The sequence below is a fragment of the Mustela nivalis genome, assembly GCF_964662115.1.
Source record: "Mustela nivalis genome assembly, chromosome: 8".
Lineage (NCBI taxonomy): Eukaryota > Metazoa > Chordata > Mammalia > Carnivora > Mustelidae > Mustela > Mustela nivalis.
The window spans coordinates 95,177,812-95,199,776 of record NC_139027.1 but is presented as its reverse complement, the minus strand read 5'-3'; the positions used below and the strand labels follow the sequence as shown (position 1 = coordinate 95,199,776).

Here is a 21,965-nt window from a genome sequence, read left to right as displayed (position 1 = left end):
TGCACAGATGTCTAGAGAAGAGAGATTTCAAGGAATGAAATGTCAGCAATGTTCGATGATGTGAAAAGTTGCAAAGCAGCTTGATTAGGGGGTGGGCGTGGATCGAGGAGGTTGTCACTGAGTACTGAAAGAAAATGGGAGGTGAGTAGTGGAGTCCTAAGCCAGACAGAGAGATAGAGTGACTGGGCGTGAGACCATGGAGGTCACACACAAGAATAGCCTTTTAGAAAGTTTGATGGTAAAGACACAGATGATCATAACTCCAGACATAGCTTGGACAAGGGTGGGTTTTGCAGGCTGTGTTTACCTATTTGCAGGTTGACTGAAGGGAGATGACAGATGGTGCATGCTGCTGGATGTTGTGGGTTGAGATGGGATCAGGTATACAGAAAAGCACACAGAGAGGAGTGTATGGCTGCCCTGACTGCTTCTGTAGAACACAAGGCCAACATTAGGCATGGAGGGAATGGAACGTGGCTCAAGGAGATGTGCAGTCTCAGATACAGACCACATGGCTCAGAGTCTTACAGGGCTCTCCTTGCCTCTGCGTGGCCCTTCTCACAGGGTTTAAGTTTTGAAGAGTCCTTTTGTTTCTCTGGGTTTGGGGTGTGACTGGAGAGACATAGCAGAGAGCAAGGGCTGAGGAAAGACCAAGAGGACAGGAACTCACAGAGGGGAGTCTACTACCCTCTCTGCCTTTTCTGGTATGGGCTCTCTCCTGATCTGGATGGACGGATGACCTGCCATTACTTCTTTTAAAAATGCATTTGGCTTTACCCTGCCAGAAAGCAACACATGTTTATTGAAGAATAGTGGGAAACCCCAGAGAAACTGAAGGAAGAAAATAAGCACTCAGCTGAAGACAACCATTCAAAAGTTCTGGCACCTTTTCCTCCCAACTTTCACTGAAGTTGAACAGATAAATGTATATATATGAAGTGATTTCTGGGAAAGACCAAAAAAAAAAAAAAAAAAGATACCGACAACAAGAAAACAAAAAAGAGAACAAAGCGGAAGAAAACGGTGTTCATTTTCTTCCTGAGGCTGCCCTTCCTCGATACTGCTACTTGGTTTTACTACCTGCTTTTCTCCCTGGGCTTTCTTGACAAAACATGGTTCCACTACTTTTATTTTCTTCAAAGTGTTTGACAGAGTCGTTTGCTTTCAACATGGAGTTTGAGCAAAATGGACTATTGTTTTAAAATATTCTATCATGTGTGCTGTAATATCTCATCCTGGACATGATGCAAATGCTATGATAAAAAGAAGAGATGCTTTTAAAGTGATCACCAGAGTTGTGAAATTCATTGGCATGATCCTTCTTTTTTTTAAAAAAAGATTTTATTTATTTATTTGACAGACAGAGATCACAAGTAGGCAGAGAGGCAGGCAGAGAGAGCAGAAAGCAGGCTCCCTGCAGAGCAGAAAGCCCGATGCGGGGCTCGATCCCAGGACCCTGGGATCATGACCTGAGCTGAGGGCAGAGGCTTAACCCACTGAGCCACCCAGGCTCCCCGACATGATCCTTCTTTTGAGGGTCATAATTCGTTTAATTTTTTTTCTGCTCCAGTTTAACCTTCGCAGTCTTCAGTTGTTATGTGCACTAGACACAGTATTAGCAGTAGTGGCAGTAAAAATACTCCTGTCACCCTTTACAGGTACCATTTTACTAGCATCTCCTTACCACTGTAGCAGCTTTAAACCCTGTTTCCACCCTGTTCATTCCTTTAAATGCCTTTTCCTTAAAACCTTTTCTTAGTTTTTGGTGTTCTATAGCTTTACCACAAAATGTTTAATTGAAGATTTCTCATCTTGCTTGGTATCTGTGCATTTCCTGTATTTCTGGATTTATCATTTCTGTAATATCCTCAGCTGTTTTCTTCTGAAATTTTGACTCTGTCCTTCTGCTGTACATCCCAGGATTCTTATTTAAACCTCCCGTCTGTTGTTTGTGTCTCTCAAGCTGGCGTTCATCCTCTTCTCCTGCCTCCTTGTGTTGCATTCTGGGGAATGTCTTCACTTCTTGGTGCAGTGTTGTAAAGTCCTTCATTCGGGGCTCATCTACTGCCCCACCATTCTGGTGTGTTTTCTGTTGTGTTTTACGTCTCAGTGATTTTTGGTCCCTGTTTAACTTCCTTCAGTTCCATGTTCACACTTGGCCTGTTGCTTTTGATAGGCTCTTGATCCTTCTTCATTTTTAAACCTCTTTTGTGTTCTTAAACAATTAACATGTAATATTTTCTATTCTGTATCTGATCATTCCAGTGTCTAAAGTCTTCATTTTCCCTCAGTCTTCTGTCTCTCACAGTGGCCTCATTTCTTGCATGCTCTGTGAAGGGATTTTGAGACCAGATTTATTGGAACATAGATGTAATCTCTTTTAATTCTGTTTTTTGGTGTTTTTTTGTTTGTTTGTTTGTTTGTCTGTCTGTTTTTTCCTGGAGGGTTTGTCTTTCCTTTGCCAGGAGGCTGGGAGTGTTCTTGGTTGGGATCACTTTGGTTCCATTTGAGGGTCCTGGTTTATTAAGGAAATCTCAGGTTCAGTTCCCCCAACTTACCGTGTGGTGGGAACGGGGTCTGGAGGGCACAGGCCTGTAGAGATCCTGCAGTGAAAGTGGCATTTGTTCTCTGGCACACTGATTTGTTTCTCTTGAGCTTGTTGCTTACAGATCAGGTTTTGGCTCACTTGTTTCTGCCACCTCCCTCTTCCTGCTTCCTTTCCTACCATTTTCTAAGTCCTTTGCTAGTTTTCCGATGTCTTCTAAAGCCCAGAAATGTTTTGTGAATTCCATTTGCCATCACTAATTGCAAGTCTCATCCTGCAGCAGGAAGGCCAGAGCCAGACACTGTAATGCTCTGCCTCCCACAGAGGAGATTTTAATACCCTCTCCTCGTGTTCAGAAATTCTAGATTGGAGATGGAGTTATGGATACATTACCATCTACAGAGGATTAGTTGCCTATATAATAGAACAAGTATTCATTGTTCTAATCTTCCTAAAACTTCCATTTTGCATAATAAATATAAATGAATAAGGAACCTGCATTACTTTAGTTTATGCAGATGTTCTCTTTCTGTCTCTGGCTTTAGATGGTAGGTTGTCATTTGTATGGTTCATTCTGAAAATTGGGTAACTTCATTCTTATTTTCTACATGTTGGTGCCATATAAAGTGATGATTTATGGAGATTCAGAGGTAAATATTTATCAACATCTAAATAATTGGGGAAGGCTTCCTTTACAAAAGGTAGAATTATTAAGACCTGTTTAATCACAGAAGGGATATCCTGTAAAGCTAGCCCATAAATAAAAAGTGGATCAGAAGAAAGCAGAGAGAGGAGAGAATTTGGAAGGAGCACGTGGAGGGACACCTACTGCCTATCCCTGTAAGTCAGGGGCAATCCGGAAGGGAAACCTTGTTAAAGGAGGCAGTAGTGTTTAGATGTAATGAGCTACTGGAAACCTCACAGTGTTCTGGTGAAGCAAGTGGTGTGCAATCAAGTCCGCAGCCCAGTTGAAGTTGTGGCTTCAGGCAGCAAGCGAGCAGGCCTTTCTGTCTGCCTTTATCTCCAGTGGGAGCGACTTGTCCTCCTTGAAGTCAGCCTCCAGACATCTTTTCCTGTCGCTACACATCTGTGCATCACTGAGAATTTCTGCGGTTGCTGCTTCATGGAGATGTTTGTCAGTTTTGGGTTTTGTTTGTTTTGTTTTGTTTGTTACCGAGGTTCACTTGCTAACTTTTCTCTTCTCTTAAAAAAAAATATATTTAATCTAGGGGTGCCTGGGTGGCTCAGTGGGTTAAAGCCTCTGCCTTCGGCTCGGCTTGAAGGCATGATCCCAGGGTCCTGGAATTGAGCCCCACATCAGGCTCTCTGTTCAGCAGGGAGCCTGCTTCCCTTCCTTTCTCTCTGCCTGCCTCTCTGCCTATTTGTGATCTCTGTCTGCCAAATAAATAAATAAAATCTTTAAAAAATATATGTGTTTAATCTAGGGGCACCTGGGTGGCTAATTGGGTGGGTTAAGCCTGTCTCTTCAGCTCAGGTTATGATCTCAGGGTCCTGGGATTGAGTCCTGCATCATCAGGGAGCCCTCTTCCTCCTCCTCCTCTCTCTCTCTCTCTCTCTCTCTCTCTCTCTGCCTCTCTGCCTACTTGTGATCTCTCTCTGTCAAATAAATAAGTAAGTAAATAAATCTTTTAAAAATATATATATAATCTCTTCCAGGAAGAGATTATGCTGAGTGAAAAAAGTCAAGCAGAGAGAGTCAATTATCATATGGTTTCACTTATTTGTGGAGCATTACAAATAGCATGGTGGACAAGGGGAGATGGAGAGAAGGGAGTTGATGTGAACCATGACAGACTATGGACTCTGAAAAATAATCTGAGGGTTTTGAAGGGGTAGGGGGTGGGAGGTTGGGGGAACCAGGTGGTGGGTATTAGAGAGGGCACGGATTGCATGGAGCACTGGGTGTGGTGCAAAAACAACGAATACTGTTACACTGAAAAAATATATATATATTTCATCTCTTATTACCATGTATTTTAAATGGTAGTGGGGGATGATGGTGTGGGACCCCATGAAGTGAATTTACACTGCCATCTTGACCACAATATAAGTGTCGTACACAGCCGTCCTGTGTCCCCTTTCGTTCTGAAATGGATTCTCTCTTCCCAGCTGTTATCAATAGAAGACAGGGGTCTTTGTTCTTGTAGGTGACTTGTCCAAGATCGCACAACTTTCGAGGTTTAACCTTTGGTCTGATTGTAGGACCCATTTTCTTTAACTCAGTGCCATGCAACCTACCATGTAGGACTCTCAATACTCTCCTGCTTTTGAAGCTGTAATCCACAGGCCACGTCTACCAGTGCATATCTATTTTTGTCTAGTTCACTCATTTATTGCACACATTTACTGGATGCCAGCTATGTGTTTCAGGCACCTTTCTAGGTGCTGGAGATATGGCAGTGGGCAAGTCAAACACAACCCCCTGCCCTCATTGAGCATGTTCCATTTCCTACTACTGGAAGCATCCACCAGGAACAATGGACTTATGCCAGAAGTCCAGCAATGATATGAGTTCCAGAAATTTCTGAATGGTTCTTTGTGGAAGTGATGATTTGGCGGCAGCCCTCAAGGTAGCTACCTGCACAGGCAAAAAAAAAAAAAAAAAAAAAAAAAGGAGGGCTGGTGTAGAAATGCCTGATGAATGTGCTTCAAGGTCAAATAACTGAGCCAGGTCTTTAAGGTCTTATTTAGCTCTGAGATTTTTCAAGAACTTTCCATGATACATAAGCATATTATAGAAAAAACCCTATTCAAAGCACACTGTAAATTTGGAGGACGATTGTCTTTGCATTATTTTTGTGATTAAATGACAGTTGATGATACAGGCACTGTTGTAAGTCACTTATCCCTGTGCAAACACTTTGTGGTAAATTCTTTTATCATCCTTATTTTTCAGAGGTAGAGACTGATGCAAAGGGAGAAGTTTGGTGGTTCTCCACTGGCCACAGCTAAGCAAGCAAAAAGCAAAAAGCAGAGCCTGCATTGGAACCAGGCACTGTGGCTCCAGACCCCAACTCTTCACCCTTGGGCTTCTTGCAGCACGCCTGATTTCTTGTCACTAAGAACTTGGTGCAGGAGTTTAACGGTACCTTTAACTTCTAGTTTTTCTTTCTCAGAACTGAATCTGCATTGCAGTGCATCTCTGCATAAACATGTGTTTAATTTTGTCACCTTTAATTTTGTTTTTAGGTAAGATCTGAAGGAGTCAATCTGTTTCTTCTGTGGCTTCAAGCACTTCAGACAAACTTTGCAGAAGAGCAGGTGCTGATTTTTGCTTGCCTCGTGCCTGGTTTCCCAGCGATCATGTCATCCAGAGGGACCTGCATGGTGGAGACACTCATCAGTCCTAGCCCTGGTGTGGCGGATGGTGAGGAACATTTTAGCCAGCCTTACAGGTTGAAATGACTCTGGAAGTTCTCTTGAGGGATTCCTCAGCTTGTCATGATCCTGAATAGAACCCTTTATTTCGTAGATGGGTTTGGAGGAGGAATTATCCCCTGCTCTTGTTCACAGTAATGTCTTACAGACATTAGAATAGAAAGAATCCGAGCGTTTTTTATATGCAATGAGGACGGGAGACATTTACTGAAGTGGTGGAAACAGGAATGGAAGGGAGGACTCAGATGTTGGAAACAGCAGGAAGTGGAGACACATCATGTATCTGGAGTGTTTTCTTGGCTGTGAATGAAATTTAAATCTGCCATCCAAAACTACTATTTATTGTCCTCAGCATGATTGTTTCACGAGTGGACATTCATCTGCTCACCCAGCCCTGTATTTTCATGCCGCATTCATGGAAAGACAGTAGCTGCTTCCTGGGAAAGTCATGGCAACCATCTGTGTCCCATGAGTTTTTAAGGAACTTGCCAGTTAGGGCCAATGATTGATTAATGCACATCACTTTATTGCCCAAAGACAGGTATTTGATCCTTAGGCTGACCGAAGCAGAATTTGGCAGAGAGAAGAATAGTTTAGAGGGAGAGGTGGCTTCATGGGACTTTGTACCGTATTTCCAACCCCTTGATGCTCGCTGGCCTGGAGTGTCGCGTGAGCAGGTTCCAAAGGAGGGGCCAATGTATTTTAATGAAGGCCATTTTTTAAAAACCCTTTGAACGTTGGTGAAAGAACTCCTTTTTTCCCCCACTCTGGAGCAAAGATATATCCACAAGAATCACTCCACTCTTGCCGGCCATATCAGGGGAAAGGATCGCTGAGGACCAAACATGCTTTTTTCTTCAAGTACTATTGAACTGTATGGTTATTCAGGTAAAATCAAAATCTTGGATAATTCAGGAATGGTCTTTCTCTTGATAGGAAAGAGGAACCATTGCTTATTTTCTCCCAGCTCATCCATATTTTATATGTTTGCTTGTTTGTTTGTTTGTTTTTTGAGTTGACTCTTTATGATATTTCACTAGAACTTGAATATGTGCTATATCACATCAGCAAAGACCTGGCATACATAATATTTTGTGTGAGAGTGTATGTCAAGCAAACATTTCAGTTCTCCCATCTGCTTTCATATTACCATATTCACACAGAACACTTTACTTCTAACACTGTGGCTGAGGCTGTGGATTTTTCCCTCACCAGGCAACTCTGCAACACCAGCTGGGTGTCCTGTAGTTTTACTCAGCTTTGACACTGTCTGCCTTGATATGGCATCTGATCCCACAGGTTAAGGGCTCAGTCCCGTGAGACTGTTCCATCACATTCAGGTGCCAGTCATAAGTAGGAGGGGCCCAGGTTACCCACAACTTCTCTACAACTTGGCTACAAATCAGAGGTTCCTTCAACTCCTCCTCCGGTTCAACTGAGTGGCTCGCAGAACTCTGGGAAACATTTGTTTTCATTTGCAATTTATGAAAGATATGATAAAGGATACAGATGAACAGTCAGATGCAGAGACACAAAGGGCACAGTCTTGGAGGGTCCCAAGCACAGGAATGTCTATTCCTGTGGAGCTGGGTTTTATCCCCCTCCTGGTACCTGGATATGTTTACTTACCTGGAAGTTTCCTGAAACCCCTGCTATGAGGATTTTTTTTAAAGATTTTATTTATTTATCAAAGAGAGAGAGGGGGAGAGAGCGAGCACAGGCAGACAGAATGGCAGGCAGAGGCAGAGGGAGAAGCAGGCTCCCTGCTGAGCAAGGAGCCCGAAGTGGGACTAGATCCCAGGATGCTGGGATCATGACCTGAGCCGAAGGCAGCTGCTTAACCAACTGAGCCACCCAGGCGTCTCTGCTATGAGGATTTTTATGGAGGCTTCCTTACATAGATGTGCTCTGCTTTTAGCCCCCTCCCCTCTCTGGGGGAATGTAGGGGTTGGGGTGGGGGTGCCGAAGATTCTAAATTCTAATCATGGTGTGGTCTTCCTGGTGATGTGTCCCCACTGAGGAGCCATCTTGGAGCCCACCCAGAGTTGTGTTATTAGAACAAAATATTAAACTCAAATGGATGGAAGACCTCAATGTAAGATAGGAATTCTTGCCAGTTTTCTTAAGGTGATTCTTTCTCTCTGCTATCCCTCAAGATTCTGTCCTTGCCTCCCTTCCTGACTGCACTGTCCTATTGGGCAATCTTGCCTATTGGGCAGGTGGAATGGACCAGTAGGGTCAAAATGCACAGCTTCTAGAAGGCAAAGGGATACTCCAGTCTGCTCTCAGGACTTTGGAGTCTTTGTGTTTTTGGTGCTGGTGAAAGGAAATGAGAGAGGAGAGCAGACAAGAAAGAATGCTAAGTCATTAGAGAGAACTGGTAGGATAAAATACAGGCATGATGAGTAGAATGAGTTTAAAAACATGATACCATTGGGTGATTTTTTTAATACTCAGTAAGAATATTTTTAACAAAGTGAAATATTTTTGAAATATTTATTCTTAGCATAATTTGAGTTTTAAGATAGGATTACATTACATGATTGTCACCATTATTTGTCACCATGACTTTTTTTAAATTTTGGATAGGAATTTTAATAAGATAGCATTTTATTTCAGTAGACATTTAAGTTAAAATTTAAATGTATATATGTTCTTTCCCACATATTATCCAAAGGCTACAAATTAGAGTGGAAGAATAAGGAGAATCAAGGTACTTGTTTTAAAGTTCCTTTTACACTGTTTTGAAAATATTGTCTTCCTCATTTATTTCCATCATTTACCATGTTAGCAAAATCTACAAACTTGTACTTGGTAAGTACTGATTGGGCTGGGTATAGAGGATGTCCACAGGGAAGCTGCCATTCTCTTTCAAAGTGACCTTTGTTTATTTTTAAGCAAAATAGTCACTTTATTCTTATATTTAATGGTAACTTTATGGTAAGAGGTTTAAAGTGTCCTAATAAATGATTTTACCTATTTGTACAAACTATTTATTTGTACCTCAGGAAGACTGTGGCTCCTAAAATAATTCAACATGTGTCATGATTCTTCTTGGTATAATTATATTTAAAATTAAGTTTTAAAATTTTAATTTTTAATTGAAACTGTTTATTGAAGGCAGTGTTTATTTTCTCATGCAAAGATGTTGAAATAAACATTCTTGTTGAAGTCTTCTCTTAACGGTGTTGAGGTATGGTGACCCCAGACCCCAGACCTTGCCCAGTGGTGAGGCAGACCATCCCAGGCCATGCAACTGCCCAGAGTAGCCCTTCCTTATATCCTGGATCTTTCATCCACTACGTGCTACTTACAGCTTCTTATGGAGGGGCCAATATTTGGGCAACTGTGCAACCTAAGGGCAGTAAGCTCCAGAAAGGAAGGAAACATGAGGGAATTTCTAGTTTCACTGCTCAGGGTTTTTGGGTTTTTGTTTGTTTGTTTGTTTGTTTTCCCCTATGAAAAATGAAGGCTCACAGGACATAAGTATCCCTTTGATTGGTGCTGGGGTGGGGAAGCAAATTTTCTTCTCCCTATTATTGGAAAGCAGGCAAAATTAGTTAAAGTGAATAATCAGAAACAATTTGGGAGGGAAAGAGATCACAACAGGCATTAATCCATGTGGTGAATGTGGACTACTAATTCAGTTGTCTTTGGGTGTTTACTTACATACACACAAATGTGCATGCTTGGATCAGGGGAAAGCAGCAAAAACTTGATGCCTTTTGAAATATGTAGAAGTACTAACCTTTAGAGGTACCGGGCTGTGTATTTGTTAGCTATCTGTATATGGGTATTTTTTTCAGAACTTGATTCTGATTTGATAAAAACTCTATATTCACTGTGGAAAACATAGTATACTTTAATATATTGAAATTAAAGTTCTTTATTGAGAACTTGTCTGCCTCATGCAAGTGCCTCCAGGTATATAAAAGGTGGGAGGTCGGGGTACCAGGTGGTGGGTAATATAGAGGGCATGGATTGCATGGAGCACTGGGTGTGGTACAAAAACAATGAATACTGTTATGCTGAAAATAAAAAAAAAGAAAGTAAGAGAGATGGACATACAGCAAGTAGTAGCTCAAGTCCAATACCATGTAGCTTTTTGTATTGATTATGAAATTTAAAGGAGAAAGGGACTTTTTTTTAAATTATTCTATTTCTTTTCAGTGTTCCAGAATTCATTGTTTATGCACCACACCCAGTGCTTCATGCAATATGTGCCCTCCATAATACCCATCACCAGGCTCACCCAACCCCCTACCTGCCTCCCTTCTAAAGCCCTCAGTTTGCTTCTCAGAGTCCACAGTCTCTCTTGGTTTGTCTCCCCCACCAATTTCCCTCAACTCACTTCTCCCCTCAATCTCCCAATGTCCTCTGTGTTATTCCTTATGCTCCAGAAGTAAGAAACCATATGATAATTGACTCTGCTTGACTTATTTCACTCAGCATAATCTCTTCCAGTCCAGTTCATGTTGATACAAAAGTTGGGTATTCATTCTTTCTGATGGAGGCATAATAATCCATATTGTATATGGACCACATCTTTATCCATTCATCCATTGAAGGGCATCTTGGTTATTTCCACACTTTAGTGACTTTGGCCATTGCTGCTATGAACATTGGTGTACAGATGGCCCTTCTTTTCACTACATCTGTATCTTCTTGGTATATACCGAGTGCAGTTGCAGGGTCATAGGGCAGCTCCATTTTAATTTTTTTTTGAGGAATTTCCACACTGTTTCCCAATGTGGCTGCACCAAGAAAGGGACTTGTTATTAATTCTGTGGAGCTGGTCAAGTCTGACACTCAAAGATAAATTCTTTCAGACATAAAGTTGTTTATACTGATTCTATTCTTCAGATTCATCTACAAGGAAAAGGCTATAAAACTAAAGTCCCATGGATTTGATTAGGGTAGTATTGGGTGTTAAAGTACCTAAAATGATAAAGAATGTCTGTACATTCTTCTAGATTTGTTTCAGTCCTAAAATATTAAATTAGTTATAATGTATGTGAAAATATCCTTACTATTAGAATTGCTTATCCTTTCTCAAATTTTCTAGTGGCTTAGTACTTAGTAGTTCCACCGCTGTATGCCATAGCTATAATAAGCAAGCAGTAACAGGAGTCACCATCCCACCTTTGTCAGGTCACAAGGCAGAATCAGAAACAAGTCTACCAAAAAATGTCATCCCTAATAATTTCCAGTACTTTAATTTTAAAGTTTTAGTTGATATTCATCCAATCAAATATATAGCTGAGATATATGTTTGTGAGAAATTGAACTGTTTAGGGTGGTGGCTTACACTCACTCCCCTAATCATGTATTCTGTTTCCTTCCAGACATCCCCCATTTGAGACCAGCGCCAGTGTATGTACATTACTACAACTCAAGACAATGAAAACATTTATAGTATAAAAATTCCATACATGGCAATTCACATTGTTTTTATTAAATGGATTATAAATTTCTTTTTGGAAAAAAAGTATCTAGCTATAATCCAAAACACTCAAAATCGAGTTGCTGTACTGCCCCAAATCATACAGGTATGTCATTCATCTTTTTCTTATATTTTACATAGGTAAAAGTACACTAACACATACCAAAGTAATTGACTCATAGGGGTTTTGGTTCCTAAAGGATGCTGGTTCTAGGTATTATGTTTGTGGATGGGCTCTCTCTCTGTTGCTGAGGTGTCAGAGGGACTTCTGAGATAGCACTTGCCATGCTCTGCTGACATTGCCATGACAAGGTGATCTTGGGGGCCAGGGAGATGTTTGAGAACATGGTGTTGTGTGCAGTCTCCTGGACCCTCTCATTTTCCCTCCTTTGCTCAAGAGCCAGTGTCATCAGAGCATAAGACCAGGGGCCTGTGTTGCCTTCACCCATCCCCAGCACCAGGCAGGCCCTCAAGAATCATGTAGGTGGGCTGTGGGAAGGACCTATTCGACTGCCAAGTGCCTCTTGGCATCTCAGAGGGAGCAGTGGAAGAGCATCTCAGGATTTTGAGGTGCCATGATGGAATGCCTGGAAGAAAAGGCAGACTCTCTTTCGAAGGCTTTCAGTGAAGACCTCTTTCTGTGTGGGGCCCATGGTATACCTTCCCTCTCTTGTGGTCCTTGGTCATAGAGAAATGGGCTTTCCCAGCAGGTTGAGCTTCTTAGAGACTTTGCTGTGTAAGGAAGGACAACTTGGGGAGGTTTGAGAGGGGCTGCTTCATGGCAGGGGCCTGCTTTTATGCACAAAGCATGGTCCCCTTAGAGCAGCTTCGCTGATGCCCCAGAGTTCCCAAAAGTGTGACTAGGCCTGAGCTGCAAGAGTTCACACACCTGAGTGGCAGGTAGCATCTTGGTGGAGGAGCACCAAACTGAGGTCCAGAGCACATGTCCTCATTGATTAAGAACTGACTACAGAGCTAGACAAACTTATTGTCAAGAAGTCTGAGGGGGATACAGTTACAGTAAAGAGCAGCAAAATACTTACTGAAGATTTTGAAAGGGAGCTTTGGGGTGCGTGGATGGCTCAGTTGGTTAAATGTCTGCCAGAGATCAAACCCTGTGGTGGGGGGTGGGGAGTCCCTGCTAAGTGAGGAGTCTGCTTCTCCCTCTCCCTTTCCCTCTGCCACTCTCCCTGTCTGTGCTCACTTTCTCTCTGTCTCTCTGTGTCAAATAAATTTTATAATCTTTTAAAACATAAAAATACAAGAAAGATTTGAAACTTAAATTCACTAGTTGTAACATGTAATAGGAACCCTGTAAACAGTAATGATCACTGCTGAGAACAAAATTGATTTTTTAAAGATTTTATTTATTTGGCAGAGAGAGATCCCAAGTAGGCAGAAAGGCAAGCAGAGAGAGAGGAGGAAGCAGGCTCCCCACTGAGCAGTGAGCCCAATGCAGGACTCGATCCCAGGACCCTGAGATCATGACCTGAGCTGAAGGCAGTGGCTTAACCCACTGAGCCACCCAGGTGCCCCACAAAATTGATTTTCCAAAGGAATATCCCAGAACACTGAGGAAAATTTCAAAGAGATGGAAATGAGAAACGAATAAGTAAGATCTGAGGTCAGGTCCAAATCTACCTTGCAAGTACCCTGAGGACAAAAGGAGAAAATAACAGAAGTTATAACTGAACTAATGCAGCATTTACTTGAGCTGAAAAACAGTCATGCCTTCAGTTCATAAAGCCTTCAAGTCCCAGGGAGAATTAGCTGAACAGACTCAAACCAAAACAGACTTAAACCTATTTGACTTTCAGGGACTAAAGTCTAAACTCTAAAACTGTCAGAGTTCCAAACAGAAACCACCAGTTCCTTCTAGAAAATGAGACAGAGTATCATTGAATATTGACTTTAAGCTCTATCCCTCAGAGCTGAAAGAACTCTCTTTCTTAGAATCTTGCTTCCTATCAAATATGTAAGCAGATGTCAGATTGATTAACCTTGTAAATTGGTTTAAGTTCTAACTCTACAAACAAAATGATAAAGAACTTGGAGACAATCTAGGGGCATGTAAAAATTTGGGAAGTGGTAGACTACCTTAGGTAGAGATAAGACCCACAGGCCATAGAAGAAATGACATGCCACTTTATTTTAAAAATTTGGAAAAGATTTGTATATTAAAAAAGAGTAAAGCTGCATGTGGGCAACAGGCTGTGAAAAGCATCTGTAACATCAGCTGTTCAAGGAGTTCATGTCTCTGACGTGCCTACAAATTGAGAAGAAGACAAACAGTCCGATTGAAAAACAGACCAAATGAGAGGAAGGAGAAGTTCATGGAAAAGGAAACAGAAATGACCCCGATTTTATAGTGAGCCAGGGAACACCATTAGTTCTGGACCATGTTGAGACACCTTTATTCACTCACCCTATAGACAAAAACTAAAAATCATCAGGTAGACAAAAATTTGCATGAAATCATATATAAGAAACTCAGCCCCACTCTTTGATAAATTTTACGGTCTATTTTGTGTGATTGTTAAGTCAATTCAAAACAATCTGTTTAGAGACTCTGACTGTTCCCTACTTGGTTACAAATTTTCAGGGAACCATCACCGTATTTATTGAGAATAATTTCCTCATTCTTGAAAAATACATTTGAGTGATGAAAAATAGCAAGAATAACGGTATAGCCACAAATTCAAGGTTCTAGTTTTCCCCCCGCCCTTAGTGGGAAAGGAAACTTTTCACACATGTGAGTCATCTACTTTTATTATCTGGATTTCTTAGTTTCCGTAAAGTCTGACCTCCTGAATCAGTTTGGATGGTTGTCTCATCCTAACTCAAACTGTATTAAAGATTAAAAAAAAAAAACAAAAAAAAAAACAAAAAAAAAACCTTCAATCTCATGAAGAAGCAGCTCATGGCAGTGCTTGCAGAGAATGTGTTTTATTCACACTATCTCCATGATTTTCTCCATTTTTCCCTACTCTGCCCTTTCCCTCTGGCCAGTTTGTCTTCCACCCCCTGCTGACTGTGTGATGGCTGCCCGCAGTGGGGGCACTGCTTTTCTTGTTCACATTCAGAGACAACCCAGATATTTCTGTAAAGCCCTTCCCGTTTGTGTGTGGGGGACAACCTAGGTTACTGTCTCTCATAGAACAGTAACAAGGCACTGACTGTCGTGCAGCTGGCTGTGTGAATGGCCCAGGAGGAACATGACTGGCTTCCATGACAGACCCCTTCCCTGTAGTGTGGATGGGGCCAGCTTCCTGTGAGTCACCTGGGCTGCAGTGGAGGAGGCACACAGTGCACTGGGGTTCAGGGAGGGGGAGGGAGGAAGGATGCTGGCAGTCAACTCTCCAGATCCAGTACTACCACACCCTGAAGATAGTCCTACCTAGCAATGGTCCCTGCCATTGTACAGACTCAATATGTCTCAGTGAGTTCTTCTAGTAGTTTTTAGTGCCACTGTAGCAAATGACAAATTCTCAGTGGCTTGAAACAACACAAATTGATTATCTTGCAGTTCTGGAGGTCAGAAGTTCAAAAATCAGTCTCAGTGTGGTAAAATCGGGGTGTTAGCAGCCTGTGTTCCTTCTGGAGGCTCTAGAGGAGAATCCACTTTCTTGCCTTGTCCTGCTTCTAAAGCTGCCTGCATTCCCTGACTTGTGGCCCTTCATTGCACCACCTTTTATCCCTCTGTTTCCAACTTCACATTGCCTTCTGATTCTGATCCTCCTGTCTCCTTATGGATCCTCATGATTACATTGGGACCACCGAGGTAATCCAGGATAATCTCTCCCCCCTCACACCTTAATTTAATCATGCTTGCTAAATCCCATTTGCCAGATAAGGTAAAGTACTCAGAGCTTCTTGGGCTCAGGATATGGTCATCTTTGGGGCAGTCGCTATTCAGCTGGTCAGTTGCCTCCTGTGCTCCCTTTTATGCCTCACACCTCATCTCACATGTGTCTGCTGTGTTCCTCTCTTCATCTGCATTGCAAATGAGAAATGCAGCAATTTAAACCATTGAATATTAGATTTTGGAGATAGTTGCAGGAATAAGAGCACATATAATTTTATTTGTGTCCTAAAAGTTTTTGTTTGGAATTTTAAATTTTATCTAATTGTCCCTAGGTAAATTAAATATGATTCAATCAGTTGATCTGAAAAATCTTTTCAAAGAGTATACCGCTGTTGTAAAGGCCCTTCAAAACAGTATTTTGAGTGCTGTTTCCAAATGAAGTTTACACTTTCACCCTTATCACTGTATTAAAGGTCATGTTGGAGGGTTTTGTGTGTGTGTGCTTTTTTCCAAAGTGAACTTGCTTCTCTATCTAAAACTAATACCTCTAACAGTATTTTTCACCAGGGAGGAGAGGAATTAGTGTATCTTCTAGACTAAGTTTTCTTTCCACGTGAAGAATCTGTTAGGACTAATATTCATGGGAGAAGGAAAAGACAGTAGCTCTTACACCCCATATACTATGTTGACAACAACAGTATAAGCCTGACCAAAGCTGTACATCTTGGTGCATCATTTCAGCTGAAACGTGTTCAGTGAAGTATGATTTATTCCTTAGTAATTCATTTTTGTGTGAGATAAAAGTACATCAACAGAAATTAGGGAAAGCAGAGTGGTAATTTTAAAATTTCATCATTGACTGTTTTTTTTTTACCAGTTCTATAAGCACATTAATTGATATTAAAACCCATAAAAGCTCATTTGGAAATGAAAAAGAAAGTTTGAGGTGGTATTGATTTTTTAACGATATTTGTATTTAATTGTATGATTACGCTTAGTTACACTTTGATTGAGTCCGAATGTGCCCTTCAACAATAATCCATGGGCTCTGGGTTTCCTGAAGTTGTATGTCATGGGGTGAACAGTTAGAAAAAGTGAATCCCACCAATTGACAACCCTATGGGGGTTTATATATTACACAAACACATTTGTTTGTTGACTGCCACTCCAGTACTTTCTGTGTCCTAGAGCTCCACCCACGTGGTGCAGGCTGCCCCCATCTGTGCTGGAGAATCATGACGGGGCATTCAGTGGCCTTAGGCATCCCCAGAGAGCTGCAGTTGCATCCTCTCATTTCCCACCTAGTTTGTGGGCATCCCCCTTTAACTTGACCCTGACAGTGGACAGGTCTCAGTATGAGCTGTCTGTGGGAAGAAACAAGATGTTGGGGGGGCAGCGGTAGTTGTTGATGGGAAGTTTTAAGTGTCAGGTTGTATCTTGCAATTTTCTGAACCCTGGCAGTGCAGGCCTGGGCCAACCTGGTATGTCTGTTTCCCCAACCAAATCTTCCTCATGTGCCCAAGAAGTGAAACCATATTTGCATTTGCCACCAGAATCAACTAATACTAAATAATAGTTGAGAATTCCAGCTTGATTATAGTGAGTGGAAAATGGACCTCTCTCTGGTTAATTCTTACATATGATTTTACTGTTCATCTTCATAAAAGGGATAAGAAATGAGGAAACGTGGATTATCAGTTTGTTTTCACTCTCATCACTCACTGCAGTTATAATTTTCAAAATACCAAGATGTTTTTCAAAAGTAGTTGTTTTTTTTTGTTTTTTTTTGTTTTTGTTTCTGTTTTGTTTTGTTTTGTTTTTGTGGAGGGAGTAGGGACTAAGACTAAGGAAAGCATTGTTCTATCAAGAGAAGTCATTTTCAATTTATGGTATGATGGGAAATCCATCTCATATGTCCTATTTGGATAACAGAGCTCACTTTTAATTTTTTTAAACTTCCTTTGATTTTTTAATTGAATTATAGCTGACCCACAATGTTGCATTCGTTTCAGATATAAAACAACAAGATTTGACAAGTCTGTATGTTATGCTGTGCTCGCCGTACTGTACCACCAACCATATTCCCTATGCTGTGCCTTTCGTCCTGCAACTTATTAATTTTTTAACTGGAAGCCTGTTATCTCCCACTGTATTTCACGCATTTTGCCTGTCCACCCGCTGCCTCCTCTTTGGAAACGATCAATTTGTTCTCTGTAGTTATGGGTCTCTTTCTGTTTTTCTGTGTGTTCAGAGAACTTTTTAAGATAACTTGGTGCCTTTAAACATATTCCTTGATTTACATTATTTTGGATACGTATTTGCCATGTTACCCAATTAGTTATGTAATGACTTCAAAATTTGGGGGCTTAAAACAACCCTTTTGTCATATTACATATGTTTTGGGGGTCAGAAATTAGGGCAGGATCTCATGGGGCAATTTTTATGCTTAATATGGCATTAACTGAGGTCAGTGGGTGGTGGCCTTCAGCAGGCGGCGGCTTGGTCTAGAGGATTCAGGATGACTTTATGCACATGCCTGTCACTTTGATGGGTACAGTTGGGAGATGAGGCTCAGATGGCCCTCCACTTCTGTGCAGTCTTTGTAACAAGGTTGTTGGACTTATTTCCTGTCCACTAGGAGCTCCAATAGCAAATGTTCCAAGAGAGGGGTTCCTTTTGGACTTGGGCCTGAAACTGACACGTTTATTTCACTGTTTAACACAGTCACATAGCCCATGTGAATCAAAGGGAATGGGGAGTCATAGGATTTGTGATCATTTTTTTTAACGTGCTACATAGGTTCATATGTGCATTTTTTCCCATTTCTCTGACCTGTGGGAAAATGGAAGTTATTGATCAAAGAGTCACAGGTTATCAAGCTGTATGAGAGACTTCAGACTTAATCCAACCTCCATACTTTATAGATTAAAGAATATATATGTAGGTGCACATGTACATCTCCATATCAGTTATTATATATACACTTGTATATCACTAAAAATGGTATCTGTGGATTAGCCAATTCTTCTATCTTCATAGGAATGAAAAGGACTCGTCATTCCCCGGCAAATCTGAAGAAAGAAGCCAGAGCAAGAGTAAGGGAGAAAGAGTGAGAGGAGCATCTGATGGGATAGGATTTCTTACAAAAGGACTCCTGAAGTGACCAGAGAAAACAGACCAACAGAAAAGGGCAGACTTTGACCAAGCGGTGCTCAACGACGTGAATATCCACATGGAACAGAAGAGGTTTTAACGCTATTCCCTACTGATGTAGCCTACATACTAAAGAGGACATCAGAAGTTTTCTGGAAGATACCATAGAAAACCATTTTGAGGACCTGGGGGCGGTGGCAGAGATGAGTGGAACAGAACACCAAAAACAGGAAGCCCAAGAAAGCTTGGGTGCCGCTTCCAGATGGCGACGAGAGAAGAATTAGGCACGAACCAGTCAGCTGGAAAAGACTGGGAGCAGGGGACAACAGTGGAAAAGGATGGCTGCCAAGAGCAACTCCACAGTCTCACTTTTATTGGATAGAAAACAATAGCCAATAGAAGGATTGAGGAAGGTCAAATGTTAATCCCATCTTGCTGACAAGCAAGAAGGAGGATAAAGTTTATAGTTAAACAAGCACATTGAAGAAGCCTGGGTGGCTCAGTTGGTTGGATGACTGCCTTCGGCTCAGGTCATGATCCTGGAATCGCAGGATCGAATCCCACATCGGGCTCCCAGCTCCATGGGGAGTCTGCTTCTCCCTCTGACCTTCTCGCTCATGCTCTCTCTCACTGTCTCTCTCTCTCTCTCTCAAATAAATAAATAAATAAATAAATAAGTAAATCTTTAAAAAAATAAAAAAGAAAGAACTCTTCTAACTAACAACAGGCACTTCTGGGAAGAGAAAAACTCTATGGCGGATAAGGGAGGCAGGCGGTTTTCATTCCACCCTGAGCTAACCTGTCATTCCCGGGTGCTCCTCTTTCCTGAAGCAGGCGGCATTCCGCCCTGGGCCGGCCGGGTTTCCAGCCAGCCAAGCTTCTGTGAGGGGGCTGCATTCCGCCATGAGCAAGCGAGGTATCCCCCGCTGCCCAGCTTCTGTGAAGGGGCGGTGTTCCGCCCTGAGCAAGCTGGGCATCCCCAACAAATTTGGTCAGATTTAAATTTCAATTTATGTTAAAACATTCTGTAAACTGTGTTAAACTTTGACATTTGTTCCCTCTGTTCAGTGAATAACACTATATCATATTCTGAAAAATACGCTAATTTTCATTTTGAAAAATATCCCTTTTTCCTCTTATGGTAATTATTAATATGAATTAATAGTAGAATTTGATATGGTTCCATATGCCCATAAATACTTTATTGTATATTATCAAATTTAATAATGAATATAATGTACTTTTTGGACAATTTTTAAAGACCAGTCTACTCTTAAAACAAAAAAATGGAGACACACTTCTTTAGTTTACACAAATTTCATTTTATTATATATAACCACAGATAAATTTCAACAAATCATAATTTATTAAAATTATGTCTACTTAAAAATCTCATAGAAGAGTAAAACCATCAAAAATAATAATAAACACACACAACACACACACATCACCCATGTATTGGCAAATTACAATTGCTGTAACAATACATTAGGCATTCCACTGTTAAGGGCTATCAAAATTTCCATCAGTGACAAAAAGATTTGTATCCAAATGGACTGATTTTCCAGAATCCAAGAAAAAGTCTCCTAGGGTTTATTTAAAGATAAATATTTGAACAAATACTTCTTAAATTTAGGAAATTCAGAACATACGACTAAAGAATATTTGCAGTGCAAACTATATTCAATCCTTCCTTCAAAATGTGCCTTTGAGTACATAATTCTGTTTTCTCTATCTTAATTGAGCTGTCCTCCAAGGAAGTTTTCTAAAATGTGTGTCTCTCAGGGCGCCTGGGTGGCTCAGTGGTTAAGCCGCTGCCTTCGGCTCAGGTCATGATCTCAGGGTCCTGGGATCGAGTCCTGCATCGGGCTCTCTGCTTAGCAGGGAGCCTGCTTCCGTCTCTCTCTCTCTGCCTGCCTCTCTGTCTACTGTGATCTCTCTCTGTCAAATAAATAAATAAAATTTTTTAAAAAAAATGTGTGTCTCTGTGTGATAAATGTTCTAAGACCTAACATGCTTCATTGTATTTTTACTGTGCTCTCAAATTTAATCAATAATTTGGCTTGATGTATAATATCTAGTTTCAAATATCTTTTCCATCTATACAAACACCCAGCTGTCTCCTTTATATGCTATTACTATTGAGAATTCTGCTGTCAGTATTATTCTTGTACATTTTAGGTGATCTGTTCTTCTCTTGGGCATCATTTATGCTCTTCTGTTTTTGATATTCTTTTTTTTTTTAAGATTTTATTTATTTATTTGACAGAGAGAAATCACAAGTAGTCAGAGAGGCAGGCAGAGAGAGAGAGAGAGGGAAGCAGGCTCCCCGCTGAGCAGAGAGCCCGACGCGGGACTCGATCCCAGGACCCTGAGATCACGACCTGAGCCAAAGGCAGCGGCTTAACCCACTGAGCCACCCAGGCGCCCCTGTTTTTGATATTCTTAAAACTCACCATAATGTATATGAGTGGTTTTGTGTGTGTGTGTGCTTTTTGTTTTGTTTTGTTTCTGATTTCTCATGTTTGGCATCATTTTAAGTCTGGTATCTTTTATCTTTCTTTAATTCTCCAAAATTTATCTCAGTACTTATTTAAATATTTTCTTTATTTTTTTTTCTCTTCTGCTGCATTTGGGCAGAAGTCATTAATTTGTTTGTTTGTTTGTTTGTTTTTCCCAACTCATTTATTCATTTTAAAGCTATATTCATCTTAGTCTCCATTTATTGTATTCTTTATTTCAACAATTTTCACTTAATTTATATTCACGGTATAGTATTTTTTCTTTGTATATGTATATCATTATTTTATCATATACTTTTAAGCTATTTTTAAAAATATTTTACTTATTTATTTGACAGTGAGAGATCACAAGTAGGCAGAGAGGCGGGCAGAGAGAGAGGAAGGGAAGCAGGCTACCTGCTGAGCAGAAAGCCCGATGTGGGGCTTGATCCCAGGACCCTGAGATCATGACCTGAACTGAAGGCAGCGGCTTAACCCACTGAGCCACGCAGGCGCCCCTTTTAAGCTATTTTTTAAAAGTACAGTCATTCCTTTTTTTTTTTTTTTTTAAGATTTTCTTTATTTGACAGAGAGAGATCACAAGTAGATGGAGGGCAGGCAGAGAGAGAGAGAGAGAGAGAGGTAAGCTGACTCCCTGCTGAGCAGAGAGCCTGATGCAGGACTTGATCCCAGGACCCTGAGATCATGACCTGAGCTGAAGGCAGTGGCTTAATCCACTGCGCCACCTAGGCGCCCCTAAGCTATTTTTTTAATTCCTGTTCTAATAACACTTGGATTGCCATATAAAGTTAACCGCATCATCTTTTTTAGGTAAGTAATTGTACTTTTTATATGCATAGTTATTTTAGTCCCTGAGTTCAGCTCCTCTTCGGATCATCAAATCTCTGTAAAGTCTGGGTATGCTAGGATTTTCTAAGCAACAATAAAATACATTGAAACCTGGTAGCTTAATTATAATAATGTTTTCTTTCTCAATCATTCACAATAGTATTACATTCTGAGTAGCTTCCTTCTATTTTGCAGCTATAGTGTTTGGAAAAACTTGAATTGTGATATCACTGTGATAATGTGAATTAGTCAGGGTTTTTCAGAGAATCG

General features: G+C 40.9%; 2 long non-coding RNA genes across 2 annotated transcripts in view; both read left to right on the top strand.

The window, feature by feature from the left end:
• Nucleotides 1-6,037, top strand: part of LOC309871395 — a 29,379-nt gene extending 23,342 nt beyond the window's left edge. The window contains exons 4-5 of the long non-coding RNA XR_014315251.1: nt 5,463-5,651; nt 5,756-6,037. This is a non-coding gene — a long non-coding RNA (uncharacterized lncRNA). The remainder of the gene's footprint in view (nt 1-5,462; nt 5,652-5,755) is intronic.
• Nucleotides 6,038-8,684: 2,647 nt separating this feature from the next.
• Nucleotides 8,685-18,308, top strand: LOC309871090. Its single transcript, XR_014315025.1, has 3 exons — nt 8,685-8,758; nt 11,290-11,493; nt 18,232-18,308. It is a non-coding gene; the product is annotated as an uncharacterized lncRNA (long non-coding RNA).
• Nucleotides 18,309-21,965: the final 3,657 nt, after the last annotated feature.